General features: G+C 43.4%; 1 protein-coding gene across 10 annotated transcripts in view; it reads right to left on the bottom strand.

Moving 5' to 3' along the window:
• ppip5k2 (diphosphoinositol pentakisphosphate kinase 2) overlaps nucleotides 1-8,892 on the bottom strand; it is a 116,408-nt gene extending 107,516 nt beyond the window's left edge. For 8 of the 10 annotated variants that reach the window (XM_063068613.1, XM_063068614.1, XM_063068612.1 and 5 more), the window contains exon 1: nucleotides 7,198-7,543. The gene's annotated coding sequence lies outside the window, so the exon portion shown is untranslated. Of the gene's footprint in view, nucleotides 1-4,172; nucleotides 4,279-7,197; nucleotides 7,575-8,600 lie in introns of those variants that run through there. The other 2 variants (XM_063068610.1, XM_063068611.1) reach the window with 2 other exon arrangements.
• Nucleotides 8,893-21,430: the final 12,538 nt, after the last annotated feature.

Below are 21,430 nucleotides of genomic sequence, written 5' to 3'. Positions count from 1 at the left end.
CTATCTCCTTTACCATAGCGCTGAAGAGGGATAGGAGCAGACAATTTGGTAAAACATTTAATTGGGGTAGGGGAAATATGATGCTATTAGGCAGGAACTTGGGAACATAAACTGGGAACAGATGTTCTCATGGCAACGCACGGCAGAAATGTGGCAAATGTTCAGGAAACATTTGCATGGCGTTCTGCTTAGGTATGTTCCATTGAGGCAAGGCAGATATTACCTTAGATAAGTCGCCGGGACCAGACAAGATATACCTCAGGCTACTGTGGGAAGAAAGAGAGGAGATTGCTGAGCCTATGGTGATGATCTTTGTATCATCAATTGAGATGGAAAAGTACTAGAGATAACTCAGGAACTTATAGACCAGTGAGTCTTACTTCAGTGGTGGACAAGTTTTTGGAGAAGATCCTGAGAGGTAGGATTTATGAGTATTTGGAGAGACATAATCTGATTAGGGATAGTCAGCATGGTTTTGCCAATGTCAGGTCGTGCCTTACGAGCCTGATTGAATTCTTTGAGGATGTAACAAAACACATTGATGAAAGTAGAGCAGTGGATGTAGTGTATTTGGATTTCAGTAAGGCATTTGATAAGGTTCCCCATGCAAGGCTCCTTCAGAAAGTACGAAGGCATGGGATTGAAGGAGACTTGCTTTGTGGATCCAGAAGTGCCTTGCCCACAGAAGGCAAAGGGTGGTTGTAGATGGTTCGTACTCTACATGGAGGATGGTGACCAGTGATGTTCCACAGGGATCTGTTCTGGGACCCCTTCTTTTTGTGATTTTTATAAATGACCTGGATGAGGAAGTAGAAGGGTGGGTTAATAAGTCTGCTGATGACACAAAAGTTAGGGGTGTTGGGAGTAGTCTGGAGGGTTGTCAGAGGTTACAGTGGGACATCAATAGGATGCAGAACTTGGCTGAGAAGTGGCAGATGGAGTTCAAACCAGATAAGTGTGAAGTGATTCATTTCAGTAGGTCAAATTTGAAGACAGAATATAATATTAAAGGTAAGACTCTTGGCAGTATGATGGATCAGCAAGGTCTTGGGGTCTGCGTCCATAGGACACTCAAAGCTGCTGCGCAGGTTGACAGTGTTGTTAAGGATTGTGTTCTAGAGCCATGAGGTAATGTTAAAGCTATATAAGACCTGAGTTAGATACCACTTGGAGTACTGTGCTCAGTTCTGGTCACCTCATTACAGGAAGGATGTGGATACTATAGAGTGCAGAGGAGATCTACAAGGATGTTGTCTGGATTGGAGAGCTTGACTTATGAGAATAGGTTGCGTGAACTTGGCCTTTTCTCTTTCAAGCGATGAAGGATGAGAGGTGACCTGATAGAGGTGTATAAGATGATGAGAAGCACTGATTGTGTGGGTAGTCAGAGGCTTTTTCCCAGGGCTGAAATGGCTAACATGAGGGTGCATAGTTTTAAGGTGCTTGGAAGTAGGTACAAGGGAGATGTCAGAGGCAAGTTTTTCCACACAGAGTAGTGCATGTGTGGAATGCACTGACAGCAATGGTGGTAGAGGCATCGGATAGGGTCTTTTAAGAGACTCTTAGATAGGTACCTGGAGCCGAAAAAAGTAGAGGGCTATGCAGTAGGGAAATTCTAGGTAGTTTCCAGCGCAGGATACATGGTCAGCACAACATTGTGGGCCGAAGGGCCTGTAATGTGTTGTAGATTTCTATGTTCTACATTCTAAAAAAGCCATAAGGCACGAAAAGAAGAAATACGAAGGTAAGCTAGCCAATAATATGAAAGGGGGTACCAAAGGGTTTTTTCAGATATATAAAGAATAAAAGAGAGGTGACAGCAGATATTTGACCAGTGAAAAATGTCACTGAAGAGGTAGTAATGGAGAACAAGGAAATGGCGGGCAAACTGAATAAGCATTTTGCATCAGTCTTCACTGTGAAAGACATTAGCAGTATGCCAGAAGTTCGAGAGTGCCAGGGGGCAGAAGTGAGTGCAGTTGCTATTATTAGGGAAAAGGTACTTGAGAAGCTGAAAGATCTGAAGGTAGATAAGTCACCTGGAAGACCAGATGGACTACATCCAAGGGTTCTGAAAGAGGTAGCTGAAAAGGTTGAGACATTGGCAAAGCTGAGACATTGGTAAAGATCTTTCAAGAATCACTAGATTCTGGCATGATTCTGGAGGACTGAAAAATTGCAAATGTCCCTCCATCTTCAATAAGGGAAGAGGCAGAAGAGAGGAAATTATTCATCAGTTAGCCTCACCTCAGTAGTTGGGGAGATGCTGGAGTTGACTGTTAAGGATGTGATTTCAGGGTACTTGGAAGCACATGATAAAATCAGCCAAAGTCAGCATGGTTTCCTTAAGGGGAAATCTTGCCAGACAAATCTGTTGGAATTCTTTAACGAAATAACAATGCAGGAGAGACAAAGGAGAATCAGTGGATGTGGTTTACTTGGATTTTCAAGAGGCATCTGACAAGGAGCCACACATGAGGCTGCTTAGCAAGATAAGAGCCCAAGGTGTTACTGTGTTACCTAGCACGAATAAAGGACTGGCTGATTGGAATGAGACCAAGAGTGGGATTAAAGAGAGCCTTTTCTGATTGTGTTCCACAGGGGTCAGTGTTGGGAACGCTTCATTTTCCACTTTACGTCAATGATTTGGATGACAGAATTGACGACTTTGTGGCCAAGTTTGCGGATGACATGAAGATAGGTGAAGGGGCAGGTGGAGTTGAGGGAGCAGGGAGGCTGCAGAAGGACTTGGACAGGAAAGGTGACTGGACAAAGAAGTGGCAGATGGAAAACAGTGTTGGGAAGTGTATGGTCATGCACTTTGGTAGAAGGAATAAAATCGTAGACTGTTTCTAAATGGGGAGAAAATTCAAAAATCCAACATGCAAAGGAACTTGGTGTCCTCGTGCAGGATTCCCTAAAGGTCAACTTGCAGGTTGAGTCAGTGGCCAAGAAGGAAAGTGCAATGTTAGCATTAATTTCGAAAGGACTAAAGATAAAAACGAGGATGTAATGCCAAGGCTTTATAAGGCAGTGGAGCGGCCTCACTTTGAGGATTGTGAGCAGTTTTTGGGCCCCTTATCTACTAAGAAAGGATATGCTGACATAGGATAAGGTTCTAAGGTGGTTCACCCAAATTATACTAGGATTGAAAGGCTTGTCATATGAGGAGCGTTTGATGGCTCTGGTGGCCTATACTCGCTGGAATTTAGAAGAATGAGAGAGGCTTTCATTGAAACCCTATTAAATATTAAAAAGCCTAGACAGAGTGGATATGGAGAGGAAGTTTCCTAAGTGAGGCAGTCTAGGACCAGTGGGCACAACCTCAGAATACAGGGACATCCATTTAGAACAGAGATGAGATGGAATTTCTTTAGCCAGAGGGCGGTGAATCGGTGGTACTCATTGCCACAGGTGGCTGTGGAGGCCAGGGTATTGAGAGAATTTAATGCAGAGGTTGATAGATTCTTGATAAGCCAGGGCGTGAAAGAGTACGAGGAGAAGGCAGGAGAAAAAGACTGAGGGGATATTGTTCAGCTACCATCAAATGGTAGAGCAGACTCGATTCTGCTCCAATGCCTTATGGTCAGGCAGCGCAATATTCCAAGATACATACCCTTTAGGCATGACAGAGATATAGGTATGTGAGGAAGATGCGTAACCATTTTTGATAAGGGAAGACGTAACAGCAGTACTTAGCGATGACATTATGGTGAGATTGTCCAGTGAGGTCATATGTTTAGAACAAGGGGAGGGTCACTCTGGTGGGGCTGTATTATAGACCCCCTACTCCAATAGTCAACAGGAACATGAGGATCAAGCAGGTAGAGAAATTGCTCATTGTTAGAATAATAATAAGGTTGTATTAGTGGGAGATTTTAATTACTCCAGGATTGATTCTGTCTCTCCAAGTGCTGGTTGACCCTGTCTCTCAGAATTCCCTCCATTAACTTCCCCACCACTGATGTCAGGCTGACCGGCCAATAGTTCCCTGGCTTGACCTTGCTACCCAACTAAAACAATGTGAAAACATTAACAAACTTCTAGTGTTTAGGAACTTCTCCGGTGGCTAACAATGAAGCAAGTATCTTCACTACGGTCTCTGCAATTTCTTCTCTGGCTTCCCACAATGTCTAAGCGTGCACAATGTCAGGCCCTGAGGACTTATTCACCTTAATACGCTGTGAGGCTGCAAATACCTCTTTCCCGGTAATATGAATGTCCTCCAAAACATCTCCACTTGTTTCCCTTATCTTTTGAACACCATGATTTTCTCCTCTGTAAACACCAAGGAAAAATATTTGTTAAAAATCCCATACATTTCCTGCAGCTCAAGACAGAGACATGCCAACTAGTGGAGTGGTGTCGCAGCAACAACCTGGCACTCAACATCAGTAAGATGAAAGAGCTGATTGTGGACTTCAGGAAGGGTAAGATGAAGGAACACATACCAATCTTTACAGAGGGGTCAGAAGTGAAGGGAGTGAGCAGTTTCAAGTTCCTGGGTATCAAGATCTCTGAGGATCTAACCTGGTCCCAACATATCAATGTAGTTATAAAGAAGACAAGTCAGCACTATACTTTATTAGGCGTTTGAAGAGATTTGGCATGTCAACAAATTCACACAAAAACTTCTATAGTTGTACCGTGGAGAGCATTCTGACAGGCTGCATCTCTGTCAGCTATGGAGGGGCTACTACTCAGGACCGAAAGATGCTGTAGAAGGTTGTAAATCTAGAGAGCTCCATCTTGGGTACTAGCCTACAAAGTACCCAGGACATCTTCAGGGAGCAGTGTCTCAGAAAGGCAGCTCCCTTTATTAAGGACCACCAGCAAGCACCCAGTGCATGCCCTTTTCTCACTATTGCCATCAGGTAGAAGGTACAGAAGCCTGAAGGCACACACTCAGCACTTCAGGAACAGCTTCTTCCCCTCTGCCATCCGATTTCTAAATGAACATTGAAACTTTGGACACTACCTCATTTTTTTTTTAAATCTACATTATTTCTGTTTTTGCATGTTTTTTAAATCCATTCAATATACATATACCATAATTGATTTGCTTATTTTTTTATTATTTTTTTCTCTCCACTAGATTATACATTGCATTGAACTGCTGCTGCTAAGTTAACAAATATCACATCACATGCCGGTGATAATAAACCTGATTCTATCTATAGGGGATCTACTCTCTCCCTTGCCATTCTCTGCTTTAAATATAACTATAGAATGTCTTGGGATTTTCTTTAACCTTATACATTCTGTTTGTCCTCCTGATTTCCCTCTTAAGAATCTTAATCCTTTTATAGTCATCAGGAATTCGCTTGATTTAAGCCTCCAAAATAATGAAACATTATTACAGCTTGTCTGAAGCTAATACCCTTAACTTCTGCTCTACCATAATGGACAAAACCCTTGTCTCCATCATTTCCTACACTTTTGTTCCAATCCTTTCTCCCGGACATGGAAACCATGGACTTTTCCGGATCCTTACCCACCAGTCTCTGCATTCAGTAGTTCAGACTTTGCACTTTCTTCCAGCTCCAAAAAGACAACATAATCAGGACATATTTGTCACCTATTTTCTTTCAGTATTTCAAAAGGGCCCCTGCAGAATCTCATGTTTACTTTTCAGTCTCATACCATTTTTGAAAAATTACCACCTACATTAATTTTTAATTTCACTGAATATGGAACAAAAGTTCAATGTAAATTTATTATCAAAGTACACATATATCACCATATACTACCCTGAGATTTGATTTTGCAGGCATTCACAGTAGATACAATAAAACCCACAGAATCAATGAATAACCACACACAAGACAGACAAACTCATGCAGAAGACAACAAATTGTTGCAAATGCAAAAAGAAAAACAAAATAATGATAATAAATAAGCAATAAACACCGAGAACATGAGATGAGGAGTCTTTGAAAGTGAGTCATTTCAATGTGGGAACATTTCAGTGATGGGGCAAGTGAAGTTATCCCTTTAGTTCAAGAGGCTGATAGCTGAGGGGTAGTAACTATTCCTGAACCTGGTGGTGAGAGTCCTGAAGCTCCTGTACCTTCTTCTTGATGGCGACAGTGAGAAGAGAGCATGGACTTGATGCTGGATGCTGTTTTCCTGTGACAGTGCTCCATGTAGATGTGCTCAATGGAGGGAAGGGCTTAACCTGTGATAGTGGGCTATATCCACTATATTGCAGGCTTTTCAGTTCAAGGGCGGCACAGTACAGTCCTGCTTTCACAATGCTGAGCCAACCTTTGAACCTAGTCCAAGATCAAGGCAAACCTTCCCTCCCATATAGCTCCAATTTTCTTTCATCCATGTGCCCATGAGACTCTTAAATGTCTCTATCAGCACCCCCAGCAGTGTGCTCCATGCACTTAGCTTAAAAGGCAAATCTATCCTTCAACTGATTTTATCGCCCCACTCCTATCAAGTATGGATCAGACAAAGTTAATTATGCGGATGTAATATAACATTGCAGCAATAAGCTTTTTTGAAAGCTGCAAAACTAGGATCTATCCTGGGCCCAAGAAGGCAGCATGCATCATTAAGCACCCTCGCCATCCAGCACATGCCCTTTTCTCATTACAGCCATTAAAGAGGAGGAACAGAAGCCTGAAGACCCACACTCCACAAATAGCAACACCTTTCGTTCCACCATCAACCGGGTCCACGAAACTCTGCACGCTACCTCGTTATTTTTTTTTTGCACGCTTTATCCTTGCAACGCAGTAATTCTTATACCTTGCACGATACTGCTGCCACAAAACAACAAAATTTCATGACATATGTCAGCGATGATAAATCTGATTCGGTAAACCTTGCAGGACCATTATCACTGACAGAAGATAACATAGAGAGTGAATCGACTGCAAGTTTCCCAATGCAGCACACAGAAGGGTCAGCAATGGGGTGTATTTGCAATGCTGATACAGTTCTAAGCACTGAGTGTTGGAGCATCTGAATGCAGAGACACGCAACCTATTGAGCCGACGCTTATGCCAATTGACAGGAGCATTCACTAGTGAGGTGGGGGGGGTCCGACCGCCCAATCACGTGACTCGGTCTTGCGCGCCCCCCCCCCCCGGTCACATCACGGGAGTTGGCACCGGGGCGCACATGCCGCCGCCTTCGCTCTCCCAGGGGTGGGAGCAAGGGGAAGAGGTAGGTCTCGGTTCTTACCTAAAGGCCCCATGGTGCCCATCAGTCGGCCTGCTTGTGCCACAGGGGGGCGAGTAGCAGCTTGTCTGGGAAGCCAGGTCCCCTGCGTTCCTCACGCCGAGCGCCTTCTGTCCGGTATCCGCCGCCCGCTCGCTCCCTTGCACGAGTACCCCAACACCAACACTCCGGTAGCTCGATGCTTCCACCCGTTCCACCGTCTAAAGCGTCCGGACAGACCTGCTTCCTCTCGGTTTCGGCACTTGAAGTTCCGCTCTTGAAGTTCACCAGGCAGGTTCCGGGCAAGTGAGGAACTTTTGGCTATCTTTATTTTTGCGTCACTCCAACCTGTTTCTCCTTTGCAGGTGGATGGCCGTTACCCAGCTCGGTTTATACAGATTCTGCAAGAGGAAATTAAGTCTTCGAAAATATCTCAAACTCAATTGTCTCTCAAAGTGCGTCGAATAAATGTCAACCTGCAAAGCTGCAGGAGTGTTTAAAACATGACAGTGCCTGTAGCAGGTCCACTCCCCCATCTCTTACCCTGGTACAATTGCATTGGGCTGCATCATGCCAAACTTAAAATTTTCACAATTTTTTGCTGTCAGTTTCCAGCTTACTCTCACCTTCACATGATCCATTCCTGGCTCTTTCTTTACCTTTCTCAGTCATTGTCAGAGCAGAGGAGATAGGCGAGCCGCCAACATCCACTTCAAATCCATAAACTCTCACAGCTACCTCAGACATCCCACCCTGCAAAAACTCATTTCAGGGAGGTAGCACCCCCACCTCCCCCGCAACACCATGTACCCCTCCCCACCCGTCGACCTCCAAGGGTGTATTTAATACTATGTTTAGTGATTTTGTCTAATCTGTAAACCAAGTTGGGTATATGCAGTAAATGTGACATTAAAATATGTACTTATATTATATCATCATGTTTATTCTATTACAACTTTAAGCAAGTCTACAGGGAGTTTGGCCTCATCACGTAGGACATCAATAGCGTAGCTCCTTTGCAGCTAGCCAGCTAGTTTAAATAACGTTAGCTATGCTAATGAACGAATGACACCTGTTAAACTCAGCTCAACATGTCTTTTACATTTTAACCCACCATGGGCAATTGAAAAGTCACTGTTGCAAACAGAGCAGCGAGCAACACTGTCAATATTTTTGAGGTCGACTGAAAAGCCCGCCCACAGAGAAAACTGATAGGTCTACTTAGCAGGGGTCCCCAACATTTTTTGCACCGCAGACCGGTTTAGTATTGACAACATTCTTGCGACGCGGGGGGGGGGGGCGGTGTTAATCACGACCGGAATATAGGTGGAGTCAATAGCATCACAACATTTTAAGTAACGTTTGGATATTAAACACACACAGCGCATGTTTTCCCCGTATGAACATATAAAATCATTGCAACACACCAATATCGCTGAATCAGTGCGAGCCCTGGGCTTGTTTTCCTGCAACAAGACAGTCCTATCGAGGGGTGATGGGAGACAGCGATACTCGAAGGGGGTTCCTTATGTCCAGTCTATTCCGCAATTTAGTTTTCGTTGCATTCATTGCAGGAAACTCCGCTTCGCAGCGATATGATGTTGGAAACGGAAGCAACGTTTTCAGTGCTTTCGTGGCTATCTCAGGATATTTAGCCTTGACTTTGGTCCAGAATGCCGGCAGAGATGTTATGGCAAACAAATTTTCAGCCCACCGTCATTTGCAAGCTCGAGGAGTTGATCTCCTTCCCCGCGCTGACACGGGTGACGCGCGGGCTCAACGGTGCGTGACAGGGAATGAGGAAAGGTGCGACTGACTCATATCACCAAATCATATTGTTTTCTCACGGCCCGGTGGTTGGGGACCACTCTTAGCACGAAGAGAGACCAATCAGGATGCTCGCTCTCCCTCTCCCTCTCAAAAAAATCTATTTCTGGGATATTGTATATAATTTTTGGGCATCAGGGAGGCACTATCGATATGCGAGAGACTCCCGGATCTTCCGGGAGAGGTGGGATGTCTGCTACCTCTTCTCATTGTTGCCATCAGGAGGAAGGTACAGAAGCCTGAAGGTACATATTCAGAGATTCAGAAATAGCTTCTTCCCCTCTGCCACACGATTCTGAAATATATATATTTATTTAGTGTAATTGATTTACTTAATTTTTTTCTTTCTATGTTATCATGTATTACATTGTACTGCTGCTGCTAACTTAACAAATTTTATGACATATGGCAGTGATAATAAACCTGATTCTGATTCTTAAACCTGTACAACCCTAACACTGCCTTAGCAATGGAACACTACAGACCACCTCTTGCATTACCAAGAAGTGTCTGATTGTGTCCTTTTTTTTTGCACTCAGATCTTTATTTTAGTTCTCTTTCTTAGAGTCAGAGAAAAGTACAGCACAGAAACAGGCCCTTCAACCCATCTAGTCTGCGCCAAACCATTTAAACTACCTAGTCCCATCAACCTGCACCCAGACCATAGCCTAAATGGACATCGAACCTGTGAACACTACCTCACTATTTTAACTTAACTATTTAATATGCATATATGTACTTACTGTAATTGATTTACTAATTTATTTTTTCTTCTGATATTATCATATATTGCATTGTACTGCTGCTTCTAAGTTAATAAATTTAATGACACATGCTGGAGATAATAAATCTGATTCTGAAGAAGGAGAATGGAAATAGACAATGAACATAGCTGAAGAACGTGGTGAAACGCTCACAGTACCTATTTGGAAGGACAGATACCGCTATCGGAAAATCCTCATGCAGACAATGGAAAATGAGTAGATAAGTTTTAATTAGCTGGTTAGCACACAACATTGGAGAAATTTTGACGCCTTTTTTCCTTGGCAGTGTCATGAATATTTATTTATAGGACATAGAACATAGAATAGTACAGCACAGTACAGGCCCTTCGACCCACAATGTTGTGCCAACCCTCAAACCCTGCCTCCCATATAACCCCCCACCTTAAACTCTTCCATATACCTGTCTAGTAGTCTCTTAAACTTCACTAGTGTATCTGCCTCCACCACTGACTCAGGCAGTGCATTGCACGCACCAACCACTCTCTGAGTAAGAAACCTTCCTCTAATATCCCTCTTGAACTTCCCACCCCTTACCTTAAAGCCATGTCCTCTTGCATTGAGCAGTGGTGCCCTGGGAAAGAGGAGCTGGCTATCCACTCTTATCTATTCCTCTTAATATCTTGTACACCTCTATCATGTCTCCTCTCATCCTCCTTCTCTCCAAAGAGTAAAACCCTAGCTCCCTTAATCTCTGATCATAATCCATACTCTCTAAACCAGGCAGCATCCTGGTAAATCTCCCCTGTACCCTTTCCAATGCTCCCACATCCTTCCTATAGTGAGGTGACCAGAACTGGACACAGTACTCCAAGTGTGGCCTAACCAGAGGTTTATAGAGCTGCATCATTACATCGTGTCTTAAACTCTTATCCCTCGACTTATGAAAGCTAACATCCCATAAGCTTTCTTAACTACCCTATTTATCTATGAGGCAACTTTCAGGGATTTGTGGACATGTACCCCCAGATCCCTCTGCTCCTCTACACTACCAAGTATTCTGCCATTTACTTTGTAATCTGCCTTGGAGTTGGTCCTTCCAAAGTGTACCACCTCACACTTCTCCGGGTTGAACTCCATCTGCCACTTCTCAGCCCACTTCTGCAACCTATCAATGTCTCTCTGCAATCTTCGACAATCCTCTACACTATACACAACAACACCAACCTTTGTGTCGTCTGCAAACTTGCCAACCCACCCTTCTACCCCCACATCCAGGACGTTAATAAAAATCATGAAAAGTAGAGGTCCCAGAACAGATCCTTGTGGGACACCACTAGTCACAACCCTCCAATCTGAATGTACTCCCTCCACCACGACCCTCTGCCTTCTGTAGGCAAGCCAATTCTGAATCCACCTGGCCAAACTTCCCTGGATCCCATGCCTTCTGACTTTCTGAATAAGCCTACCATGTGGAACCTTGTCAAATGACTTACTAAAATCCATGTAGATCACATCCACTGCACTACCCTCATATATATGCCTGGTCACCGCCTCAAAGAACTCTATCAGGCTTGTTAGACACAATCTGCCCTTCACAAAGCCATGCTGACTGTCCCTGATCAGACCATGATTCTCTAAATGTCCATAGATCCTATCTCTAAGAATCTTTTCCAACAGCTTTCCCACTACAGACTTAAGGCTGACTGGTCAGTAATTAACCGGACTATCCCTACTACCTTTTTTGAACAAGGGGCCAACATTCGCCTCCCTTCAATCCTCCGGTACCATTCCTGTGGACAACGAGGACATAAAGATCCTAGCCAGAGGCTCAGCAATCTCTTTTCTGGCCTCGTGGAACAACCTGGGGAATATTCCGTCAGGCCCTGGGGAGTTATCCATCCTAATGTATTTTAACAACTCCAACACCTCCTCTCCCTTAATACCAACATGCTCCAGAACATGAACCTCACTCATATTGTCCTCACCATCATCAAGTTCCCTCTCATTGGTGAATACCGAAGAGAAGTATTCATTGAGGACCTCGCTCACTTCCACAGCCTCCAGGCACATCTTCCCACCTTTATCTCTAATCGGCCCTACCTTCACTCCTGTCATCCTTTTTTTCTTCACATAATTGAAGAATGCCTTGGGGTTTTCCTTTACCCTACTCGCCAAGGCCTTCTCATGCCCCCTTCTTGCTCTTCTCGCCCCTTCTTAAGCTCCTTTCTTGATTCCCTATATTCCTGAATAGACCCATCTGATCTTTGCTTCCTAAACCTCATGTATGCTGCCTTCTTCCTCCTGACTAGATTTTCCACCTCACTTGTCACTCATGGTTTCTTCACCCTCCCATTCTTTATCTTCCTCACCGGGACAAATTTATCCCTAACATCCTGCAAGAGATCTCTAAACACCGACCTCATGTCCGTAGTATATTTCCCTGCAAAAACATCATCCAAATTCACACCTGCAAATTCTAGCCTTATAGTCTCATAATTTGCCCTTCCCCAATTAAAAATGTTCCTGTCCTCTCTGATTCTATCCTTTTCCATGATAATGCTAAAGACCAGGGAGCGGTGGTCACTGTCCCACAGATGCTCACCCACTGAGAGATCTGTGACCTAACCCGGTTCGTTACCTAATACTAGATCTAGTATGGCATTCCCCCTAGTCAGCCTGTCAACATACTGTGACAGGAATTCGTCCTGGACACACTTAACAAACTCTGCCCCATCTAAACATTTGGAACTAATCAGGTGCCAATCAACATCAGGGAAGTTAAAGTCACCCATGATAACAACCCTGTTATTTTTGCACCTTTCCAAAATCTGCCTCCCAATCTGCTCCTCGGTATCTCTGCTGCTACCAGGGGGCCTATAGAATACCCCCAATAGAGTAACTGCTCCCTTCCTGTTCCTGACTTCCACCCATACTGACTCAAAAGAGGATCCTGCTACATTACCCACCCTTTCTGTAGCTGTAACACTATCCCTGACTATTGTAGCTGTAATATTTATATTTCACTGGGACTGGGTTTTCAGGTAAAAGTGTTTTAGTACTGTGAGTAAACAAAGTGAAGCAAACTGGATTGGTTATGCAACAATGAGCTCCCGTGATTACATGCGCCACATTATAGGCTAATATATATCTAAGCTGGACATTGGTGTAGTGGTGTCAGCATTGGACTTCAAGGAAAATGGTTCAAATCGAGCCATCTCCGTGCACGCTTTCCATCTGTGCTGGGTTGAGTGTTGAGCTAGCAACTTGGCCTCGTAAAAACAGGCAAATGCTAAGGAAACGGCAAGAAATGCCACCCACTGCACCACAAGGGTTGAAAAGAAACAACCACCATATATAATGGACCTTTATTTATATAATATTGTTTTGTTTGTTATAGTTTAAAATATTTTGTCAATACAATTTCAATTTAAGTTTATACTGGTATGAGCCAAATTACTACTTCCTGGCAAGCAGTAAATTTGCATGGGTGTGTCAGTATTCCAACAAGTAACTGTCCTACTTTCCCTCAAAGGAACATTCAAACTATTATGTGCTGTGTTTACCCAAATCATATTTACCCTAGGTGTGTTTATTTATTGGAAATGGCCATTTCATTATTATTCCCATGCATTGTAAGGTTATATTACTGTTAATAACAGCTAACTCATTATGAGCCTACGATGAGAGGGTTACACCAGCTTGAGCTGAGAGAAATGAAAGCAATAAATAAATAAATACATAATCTCTGAATGGTTCAGTGATGGGGCGAGTGAAGTTATCCCCTCTGGTTCAAGAGCCTGATGGCTGAAGGGTAATAACTGTTCCTGAACCTGGTTGTGTGGGTTCCTGTATCTTCTTCCTGATGGCAGCAGCAAGAAGAGAGCATTGGCTGGTGCAGGTACCTGATGATCAATGCTGCTTTCCTGCGATAGCACTCCATGTAGATGTGCTCAATGGCAGGGAGGACTTTATTCATCATGACTGGGCCGTATCCATACCCCTGCCATCCATGTATCTATACAAATTTCTCTTAAATGTTGAAATCACCCATGTCCACCACTTCCACTGGCAACTCGTTCCACACTCCACCACCCTCTGACTGAAGAAGTTCTCCCTCATGTTCCCCTTCAACATTTCACCTTTCATCCTTACCCTACAACCTCTAGATCTAATCTTACCCAACCTCAGGGTAAAAGACCTGCTAGCGTTTACCCTGTCTATACCCCCTCATAATATTGCATTCCTCTATCAAATCTCCCCTGATTTTCCTACACTCAAGAGAATAAAGTCCTAACCTGTTCCATTTTTCCCTATAACTCAGGTCCTGGCGATATGCTTATAAGTTTTCTCTGCATTGACATCTTTCCTGTAGGTGACTAGAACTGCACACAATACTCCAAATCAGACCTCATCAATGTCTTGTACAACTTCAACATAACATCCTAACTCCTGTACTCAATACTTTGATTTATCAAAGGTACATATCATGTCAGAGAAATGTATGCAATATACATTGTGAAATTCTTTTTCTTCACAACCATCCATGAAAACAGAGGAGTGCCCGAAAGAATGAATGACAGTTAAATGTTAGAATCCCAAAGCTCCCCCCTCCCACGCGTACGCAGCAGTATGAAGGCCAATGAGCTTTCTTTACGACTCTACCTACCTGTAACACCACTTTCAAGGAATTATGGATCTGTATTCCCACATCCACTGCCATTCTCTGGCCTCTCCCATGAAGCCAATGTCTAATCCAATTTACTACCTCATCTTAAATGCCAAGCAGCTGAAACCTTTTGACCAACTTCCCATGTTGACCCTTTAGCAATGCTTTTCTTAAGTCCGTGTAGACAACATCTCCGGCTTGCTTTCATCAACTTTCCTGGTAACTTCCTCGAAAAACTCCTTAAGATTGGTTAGACACGATATCCCTAATCACTCTCTGTCTATCCAAATATCCGGCCCCTAGAATATCTTCCAATAAGTTATCTACTACTGACGTCAGGCTCACTGGCACCTCACCTGTGGCTAAGGACATTGTAAATATCTCTGCTAAGGTCCCTGCAATTTCTGCCTCCCACAGGGTCACATTTTATGTGTGTGTTGCTCAAGATTTCCAGTATCTGCAGAGTTTCTTGTTTTTAAATGAATATCAAGGTAGTATGTGGTGACATATATGTACTTTGAACTGTAATTCACTGCTCCTTTTTGTCTGTATCAGAACTGGCCACTTCTGTTTGTCATCGCCCTATTTTCTTTCACTTTCTTTGTACAGACTGATCTGCTGGGCCAACATTACACATACCATACAGCAAAAGCAAGACATTACGTACACAATGGCAGGACTAGTAGATGGCTCCCTTGCAGCATCAAGACCAAAATTCAATCCTGACATCAGGCAGTGTCTTGTTGGGAGGGTGAACATTCTCTCTCTGACTGCATATGTTTCAGTTCCTCTCTCTTCATTAGAGCTGAGAAAGACAGAAACAAGTTAGCAGACGAAGTGGGAGAAGGTGATGGTAGAATAAAGGGAAGTTCTCCAAAGGATGAAATGATGTAGTGGTAAGGGGTCAGCCAAGCTCCTTTCTCATAAAATCATAGCGAGAGCATGAAAACTCACCCTTTGGCTGCTAAATGTGTGGTGAGCATGAACGTCCATGTAGCAGTTGAAAACATACCAAAACCACTGAGAGACTAAGCCAGGGTACTTGGCACTGTATGACGCGCTTCTGAATAATGGATTTCCAAATGGTAAAAAGGCATATTCAATTGCTTATTATGAAACCAGCAAAGATTAACACTCTTGTAGTGATCAAAAAAACTAACAAAACTAAATTAGCAATATAGTTAGTGTTCAAATCAGCACAGCTTGGCATTCTAATAGGCAATATAACTAAGCATAATTAGTGGTTGAACTAAATTAGTGTTCCAATTAGCAAAGTTAGCATATTAAAGTGAAGTTAACATAACTAAGCTTTACAATTGGTGGTCAACAACTACAAAAAATCATTCCGCGGTTGCCTCTAATTCATCTAACAACTAACTAACCCCAAATGTGAATACATAACTATACTCATTTGCTTCTACCATGCCTCAACCCATGTGATAGATTACCATAATACACGTGCTACAAAATACTGAAAAATAGATACATTGCTCCTACATCCCAGTCCCTAATTATTACACCATAATAATTACAACTACATACTACAAAAATAGGAGACATGAAATCTTCATGGACAAACCTCTTAACATTTATACAAATGTCCTCTTTCTTCTTTCAGTCAAGTCATGTAACAGTCATCTATACCAGAGGTTACTAGCACTTAATCCAGTATAGTGTAATCTTTACTACCACTACCTGTCAAGTCAAAATCATGAAGCTTCCAGAGCTGTAGCTCCTTAAAGCTCTGCTTCCTGTAGAAAATAGATCTTGGTTATAGGCCTGTCCAGACAGTGAGTCTTGGTGAAGATGTACACCTGCCGCACAAATCCTCTTCTGTCTGGAAAGACTTGAATGACTCTTACCATGATCCATGAGTTTTGAGAATCTGTGTCATCAACTATAAGCACAAAGTCTTCTGAGAGGAAATTGTGTTTTATATTTGACCATTTCTGATGTACCTGTAAATACTTCTTGGCCCACTGTTTCCAAAACAAGTTTGATTTGTATTGGACATGCTTCCATCTACAAAGAGCATAAATGTCTTCCTTTTGGAACTCCCTTGGTGATAAGGATGGTGAGGTCTTCAAAAGCAACAGATAGTTGGGTGTAAGTGCTTCCAAGTCATTAGGATGGGAGAATGCTTTAGTAACTGGATGACCATTGATAATAGCCTCTAGTTCACAAAGGACTATGTGTGAAAACCCTCTTCATCAAGATTCTTCACCTTCATGGTGGAATTGAGGACCTTTTGCACCGACCTGACCAACCTCTCCCATTTTCCTCCATGATATGAACCAGCTGGCGGGGGGGGGGTGTTAAAAATCCACTTAATTCCTTTTTAAAAAGGACATCACCGATCCATGAATGATTACACTTCTGAATGGCTTCTTGCAACTCACACTCAGCTCCAATAAAGTTTGTCTCATTATCAGAGCGTAGCTCCCAAACCTGTCCTTGCTGTAAAAGGTCGAAGTGCATTTACAAAGGAATCTGTGTCTAAAGAAGATGCCACTTCAGTGTGAACAGATCATAGAGCTTGATGGGTAAATATGACCTCATGCATCTTCACAGTCCTCCTTCTGGTCTTTACCTCAAAAGGTCCAAAGTAGAATGCTCCTGCACATGTAAGCAGAGGATCAGGTGGAGAGACCCTGTTCTAGAGGTAGATCTGCCATGTGCTGGCATCCTGGAGCTGCCTGCAACCATTGACAAACAACACCATTAGGATTTTTCTGATAGCTATACTAGCACCAGGAATACAATATTTGTGGCGCAACTTGGATAATGTGTTTCTGGCCACTACGTACTACCTCTTGATGCACTTGCCTCAGAATTAAATCTGAGATATGATGATCCTTTGCCAATATAATAGGATGCTTAAACTCTTCAGGCACGGCTGCCCTACTAAGCTGTCCTCTAACTCTCAGGGCACCATCTTCAAGTACTCGATCGAGCTTGAAAACATCGCTGTTCTTTTTCACACTTTCTCTACTTTGCAAACTTGAGAATTAATCTAGAAATCTTTCTTTGGCAAAACCCAATGATCTCCATGTCAACCTTTCTGAGCTCCTCCACTCAGATCTGACCCTTGGCCTTCTCAATGCAACACTCACAATGCCATGCAGCCTCCTCTACATTGGTGAAACCCGACGCAGATTGGGGGACCACTTCGTCAAGCACCTCTACTCCGTCCGCCACAACAGACAGGATCTCCCAGTAGCCACCCACTTCAACAATGCTTCCCACTCCCATTCAGATATGTCCATATATGGCCTCCTCTACTGCCATGATGAGGTTAAACTCAGGTTGGAGGAGCAACACCTCATATACCATCTAGGTAGTCTCCAGTCCCTTGGTATGAACATAGAATTCTCCAACTTCCGGTAATTCCTTCTCCCTCCCTTCCCCTATCCCTATGTCACTCTGCCCCCTCCCCCAGCTGCCTATCACCTCCCTCATGGTTCCGCCTCCTTCTACTACCCATTGTGTTTTCCCCTGTTCTTTCTTCACCTTTCCTGCCTATCACCTCCCTGCCTCCCTTCCCCCACCCCTTTATCTTTCCCCTTACTGGTTTTTCACCTGGAACCTACCAGCCTTCTCCTTCCCACCCTCCCCCCACCTTCTTTACAGTGCCTCTTCCCCTTCCCCCTACAGTCCTGACGAAGGGTTCTGGCCCGAAACATCGACCGATCTTTTCCACAGATGCTGCCCGACCTGCTGAGTTCCTCCAGCGTGTTGTGAGTGTTGCTTTGACCCCAGCATCTGCAGATTATTTTGTGTTGGCCTTCTCAATCTTTCTCTCCCAAGAATACCCTTGTCGTTCTTCATCCAAGTCAAACTGAGCAAGACTGATGTTCAATTTCTTCCTTTTAAGAAACAAGAACAAGTTCTTAAATCAAAGATTCTGATCACTCCTCAGCCTTTTGGCTAAGATCAAAAAAAAGCAAAGAATCCATGCCACTGTCTTCCTCAAACAGGTCCAAGACGAGAAGTGATAGATTAAATGTGTTACTGTGTCCACCTCCTCTTCAACCTGCATGGCATTCATTGTAACATTCCTCTTACTTTTCAGAATATCTGGCAGAAGTTTTCCAGAACTATCGGGATTCACAATCCATTCCCTTACAGGTTGAAGAAGATACTGGGCCCTGACACCCGTGTCTCATTCTTCAGGAATGCTTTCACCTTCAACTCTCTAGAGGCCACATCTACTGGATTGCTTGAAGTATTTACATACCTCCATTGAGATGCTTGTGAGATCTTAAGAGTTACTGAAACTCTGCAACAAAGGTTCAGAACCTGGAAGTTTCATTCTTAAACAACAGGAATTCTGCAGATGCTGGAAATTCAAGCAACACACATCAAAGTTGCTGGTGAACGCAGCAGGCCAGGCAGCATCTATAGGAAGAGGCGCAGTCGACGTTTCAGGCCGAGACCCTTCGTCAGGACTAACTGAAGGAAGAGTGAGTAAGGGATTTGAAAGCTTCATTCTTAATGTACTTCAACACAGAAGTACTATCAGTCCAAAGTACTGAGTCATGAAACCACATGTGCAGCTCCTTCCTCCACAATGTGTCCATGCAGTTTGCCATCATGACAGCAGTAACCTCTATATGAGGCATGGAAACTGATTTCAATGGAGCTACCCTTGATTTTCCCTTGATAAAAGCACTGTGCACCTGAGAACGTGTGTTGTGCAACAATGGGCATATCACTGTTCCATAGCTGTCTCTGCTTGCGTCTGTAAGGTGGTGTATCTGTGCAGCAGTAATTTCTCCAAAATCCAGGGGTTTCAAACATCTAACAATCTTGAAGTCTTACAGCTAGCAGAGTTCTTCTAGCCAGCGTGTCCACATATGAGCTGTGACAGTCTACCATATCATGGCTGTGGTCACCTTCGGACCACCAAAGAAACCTCAGCAGATCGGCACCTTCTGCTGGTACTTTAACCTGATGAAACATTGGTTCAATATCTGCCAGGATCACCACTGGTTCTTTTCTGAATCTGGTTTTGACTTCAGTAAGTGAGCTAGTAAGATCTGACCCTTGTAAAAGCTGAGCATTAAGTGATACTCCCTGAAGAGTCTTTCCACAGCCAAACACAACATGAAGTTTCCCTTTTTTGGAGTGATAAACACCATGATGTAAAATATACCAAACTTTCCCATAACTGTGTTCCAGATCCTCTGCTGACACTCTTTTGGCATAACCTTCGGAGATGACATCCTTCATGAAAGCTGTTTAGTCAGTGTGAAATGACAAATCCTTAAACCCTTTTGTTAGATTTAGAGCACACTGTTTGGCAAACTTCCAATGATTTGGCATGTTGACCTCTTTCTTTCTCAAAGGTAAACTACTCTGGTAGTGGCCATCCACCGGTTTTGCAGAATTCATAACTAGCTCCATGATCTTGAAATCTTCTTTTGACAAACCAACTTGTTCATCCTGACTGCATTCAGGGAAGTCTGCCTTGAATCGCTGCTGCCAAAGTTCAACCAAGTTCAAAACTGAGATCCTGTTAACAGTCAGCTCTAGCTGTGCACAATCTGTTCCACCACCATGGTCCATTCACAGTCCAATCCAACATTGTTCTAATTGCACAGGGTCCATCATTAACACTGCAAATGACTTGCAACGGCTCCAATGCTTTAGACATATTTGTCCCTATCAGAAGCTCAATTTCTGAATCAACCTCTGGCAACTGGACATGTTTCACATGAGACCATCCCTGTAATGCCCTCTGTTGTGGAATGTTCCTTTTGTGGACAGACATACTTTCCTGCATATTGATGTTAGGTAGTTCATAATAGTTTTCAACACCGAAGCCAGCCACCTCCAATCCTGAAACAATGTAGCTACTCACGATCTTCTCTTGACCCATGGTATGGGAGTGAATGCATGTCCTTTTTCCTGTTATGTTGAGCTTGTTCATGAGGCCCACTGTGCAGAACACTGCTGTATTTCCTTGATCTAGGAAAGCATAAGTAACCCCTGTCTTGTTACCCTTCTAAGATTTCACTTGTGCTGGAACTACAGGAAGTCTACAGTCATGATCGGCAGCCTCTGTAAGGCTATTAGATAGCAGAGCACTGCTCACTGCTGCGTCTGATTCTTTCACAACTTGTTTTGATTCTGTACCCTTTTCATTAGAGTGACTATGATGCTTCCCAGGGCGTCCAGTACCTTGCGTGAAAGACATGTACTACACTTCTTAAATGGCATTACAACAGCATCTAAGAAAAAGACTGTAGTCTTGAAGAGCTTTCACATCTTCTCCTGCTGCTATGTCTTATGGGTCTTCAGATTTGATAGGTACCCAAGAAAGAGCCTTTTGCATGTAAATGGATACAGTTTTCTGCTCATTATGATCAAGTTCCTTAGTAAAGCCTTAGCTTTTAGATATCCTTTCTGAGAGTCAACATGCTGGCAACTCCTGATAAGTTCTCTAGGGCGACCTCTAGTGTACTATTCAAGGAAATAGAGGCATTCACCATAGCTATTGGTCTTGCCTTCAATGCTGTTTTCAGAGCCCTCATGAATGCATGACAGAGCGAGACGGGCGCAGATGAAACGCTTCGCTGTTGTACCGATATGATTGTTATTTCATTTTGCTTCCTCAGAATATCATTAGTACTATTTTCACCTCTGTCATCTAAAACAAGAGTGTTGCCATGCTGTAGGTTAAGACCCCATGAGCACTTTTAGCTGTCGGATAGGACAAAGATTCAGAGTGCCTCCATAGTGCAGGCTGAGAATAAATACTCTAAACTACCAGTTGGGGGGTTCTTGTTCATGTTTCATCGACACTTGAGGAACGAATAAATCACCATTGACATTGCAAGCAACACACATCAAAGTTGCTGGTGAATGCAGCAGCCAGGCAGCATCTCTAGGAAGAGGTACAGTCGACGTTTCAGGCCGGGAAGGGTCTCGACCATTGACACTGGATGTTTTTGTTTTCCTTTGTGCTTTTTCAATATAAGATCTCACACCACTGGACTGTCCTGCTGGAGCACTTTCCCCAGTTGCCACACTTGAA

This window comes from Mobula hypostoma, chromosome 16 (assembly GCF_963921235.1).
Source record: "Mobula hypostoma chromosome 16, sMobHyp1.1, whole genome shotgun sequence".
Classification (NCBI taxonomy): Eukaryota; Metazoa; Chordata; class Chondrichthyes; order Myliobatiformes; family Myliobatidae; genus Mobula; species Mobula hypostoma.
The sequence above is the reverse complement of the archived record's forward strand: the minus strand, read 5'-3'. Positions and strand labels throughout refer to the sequence as shown.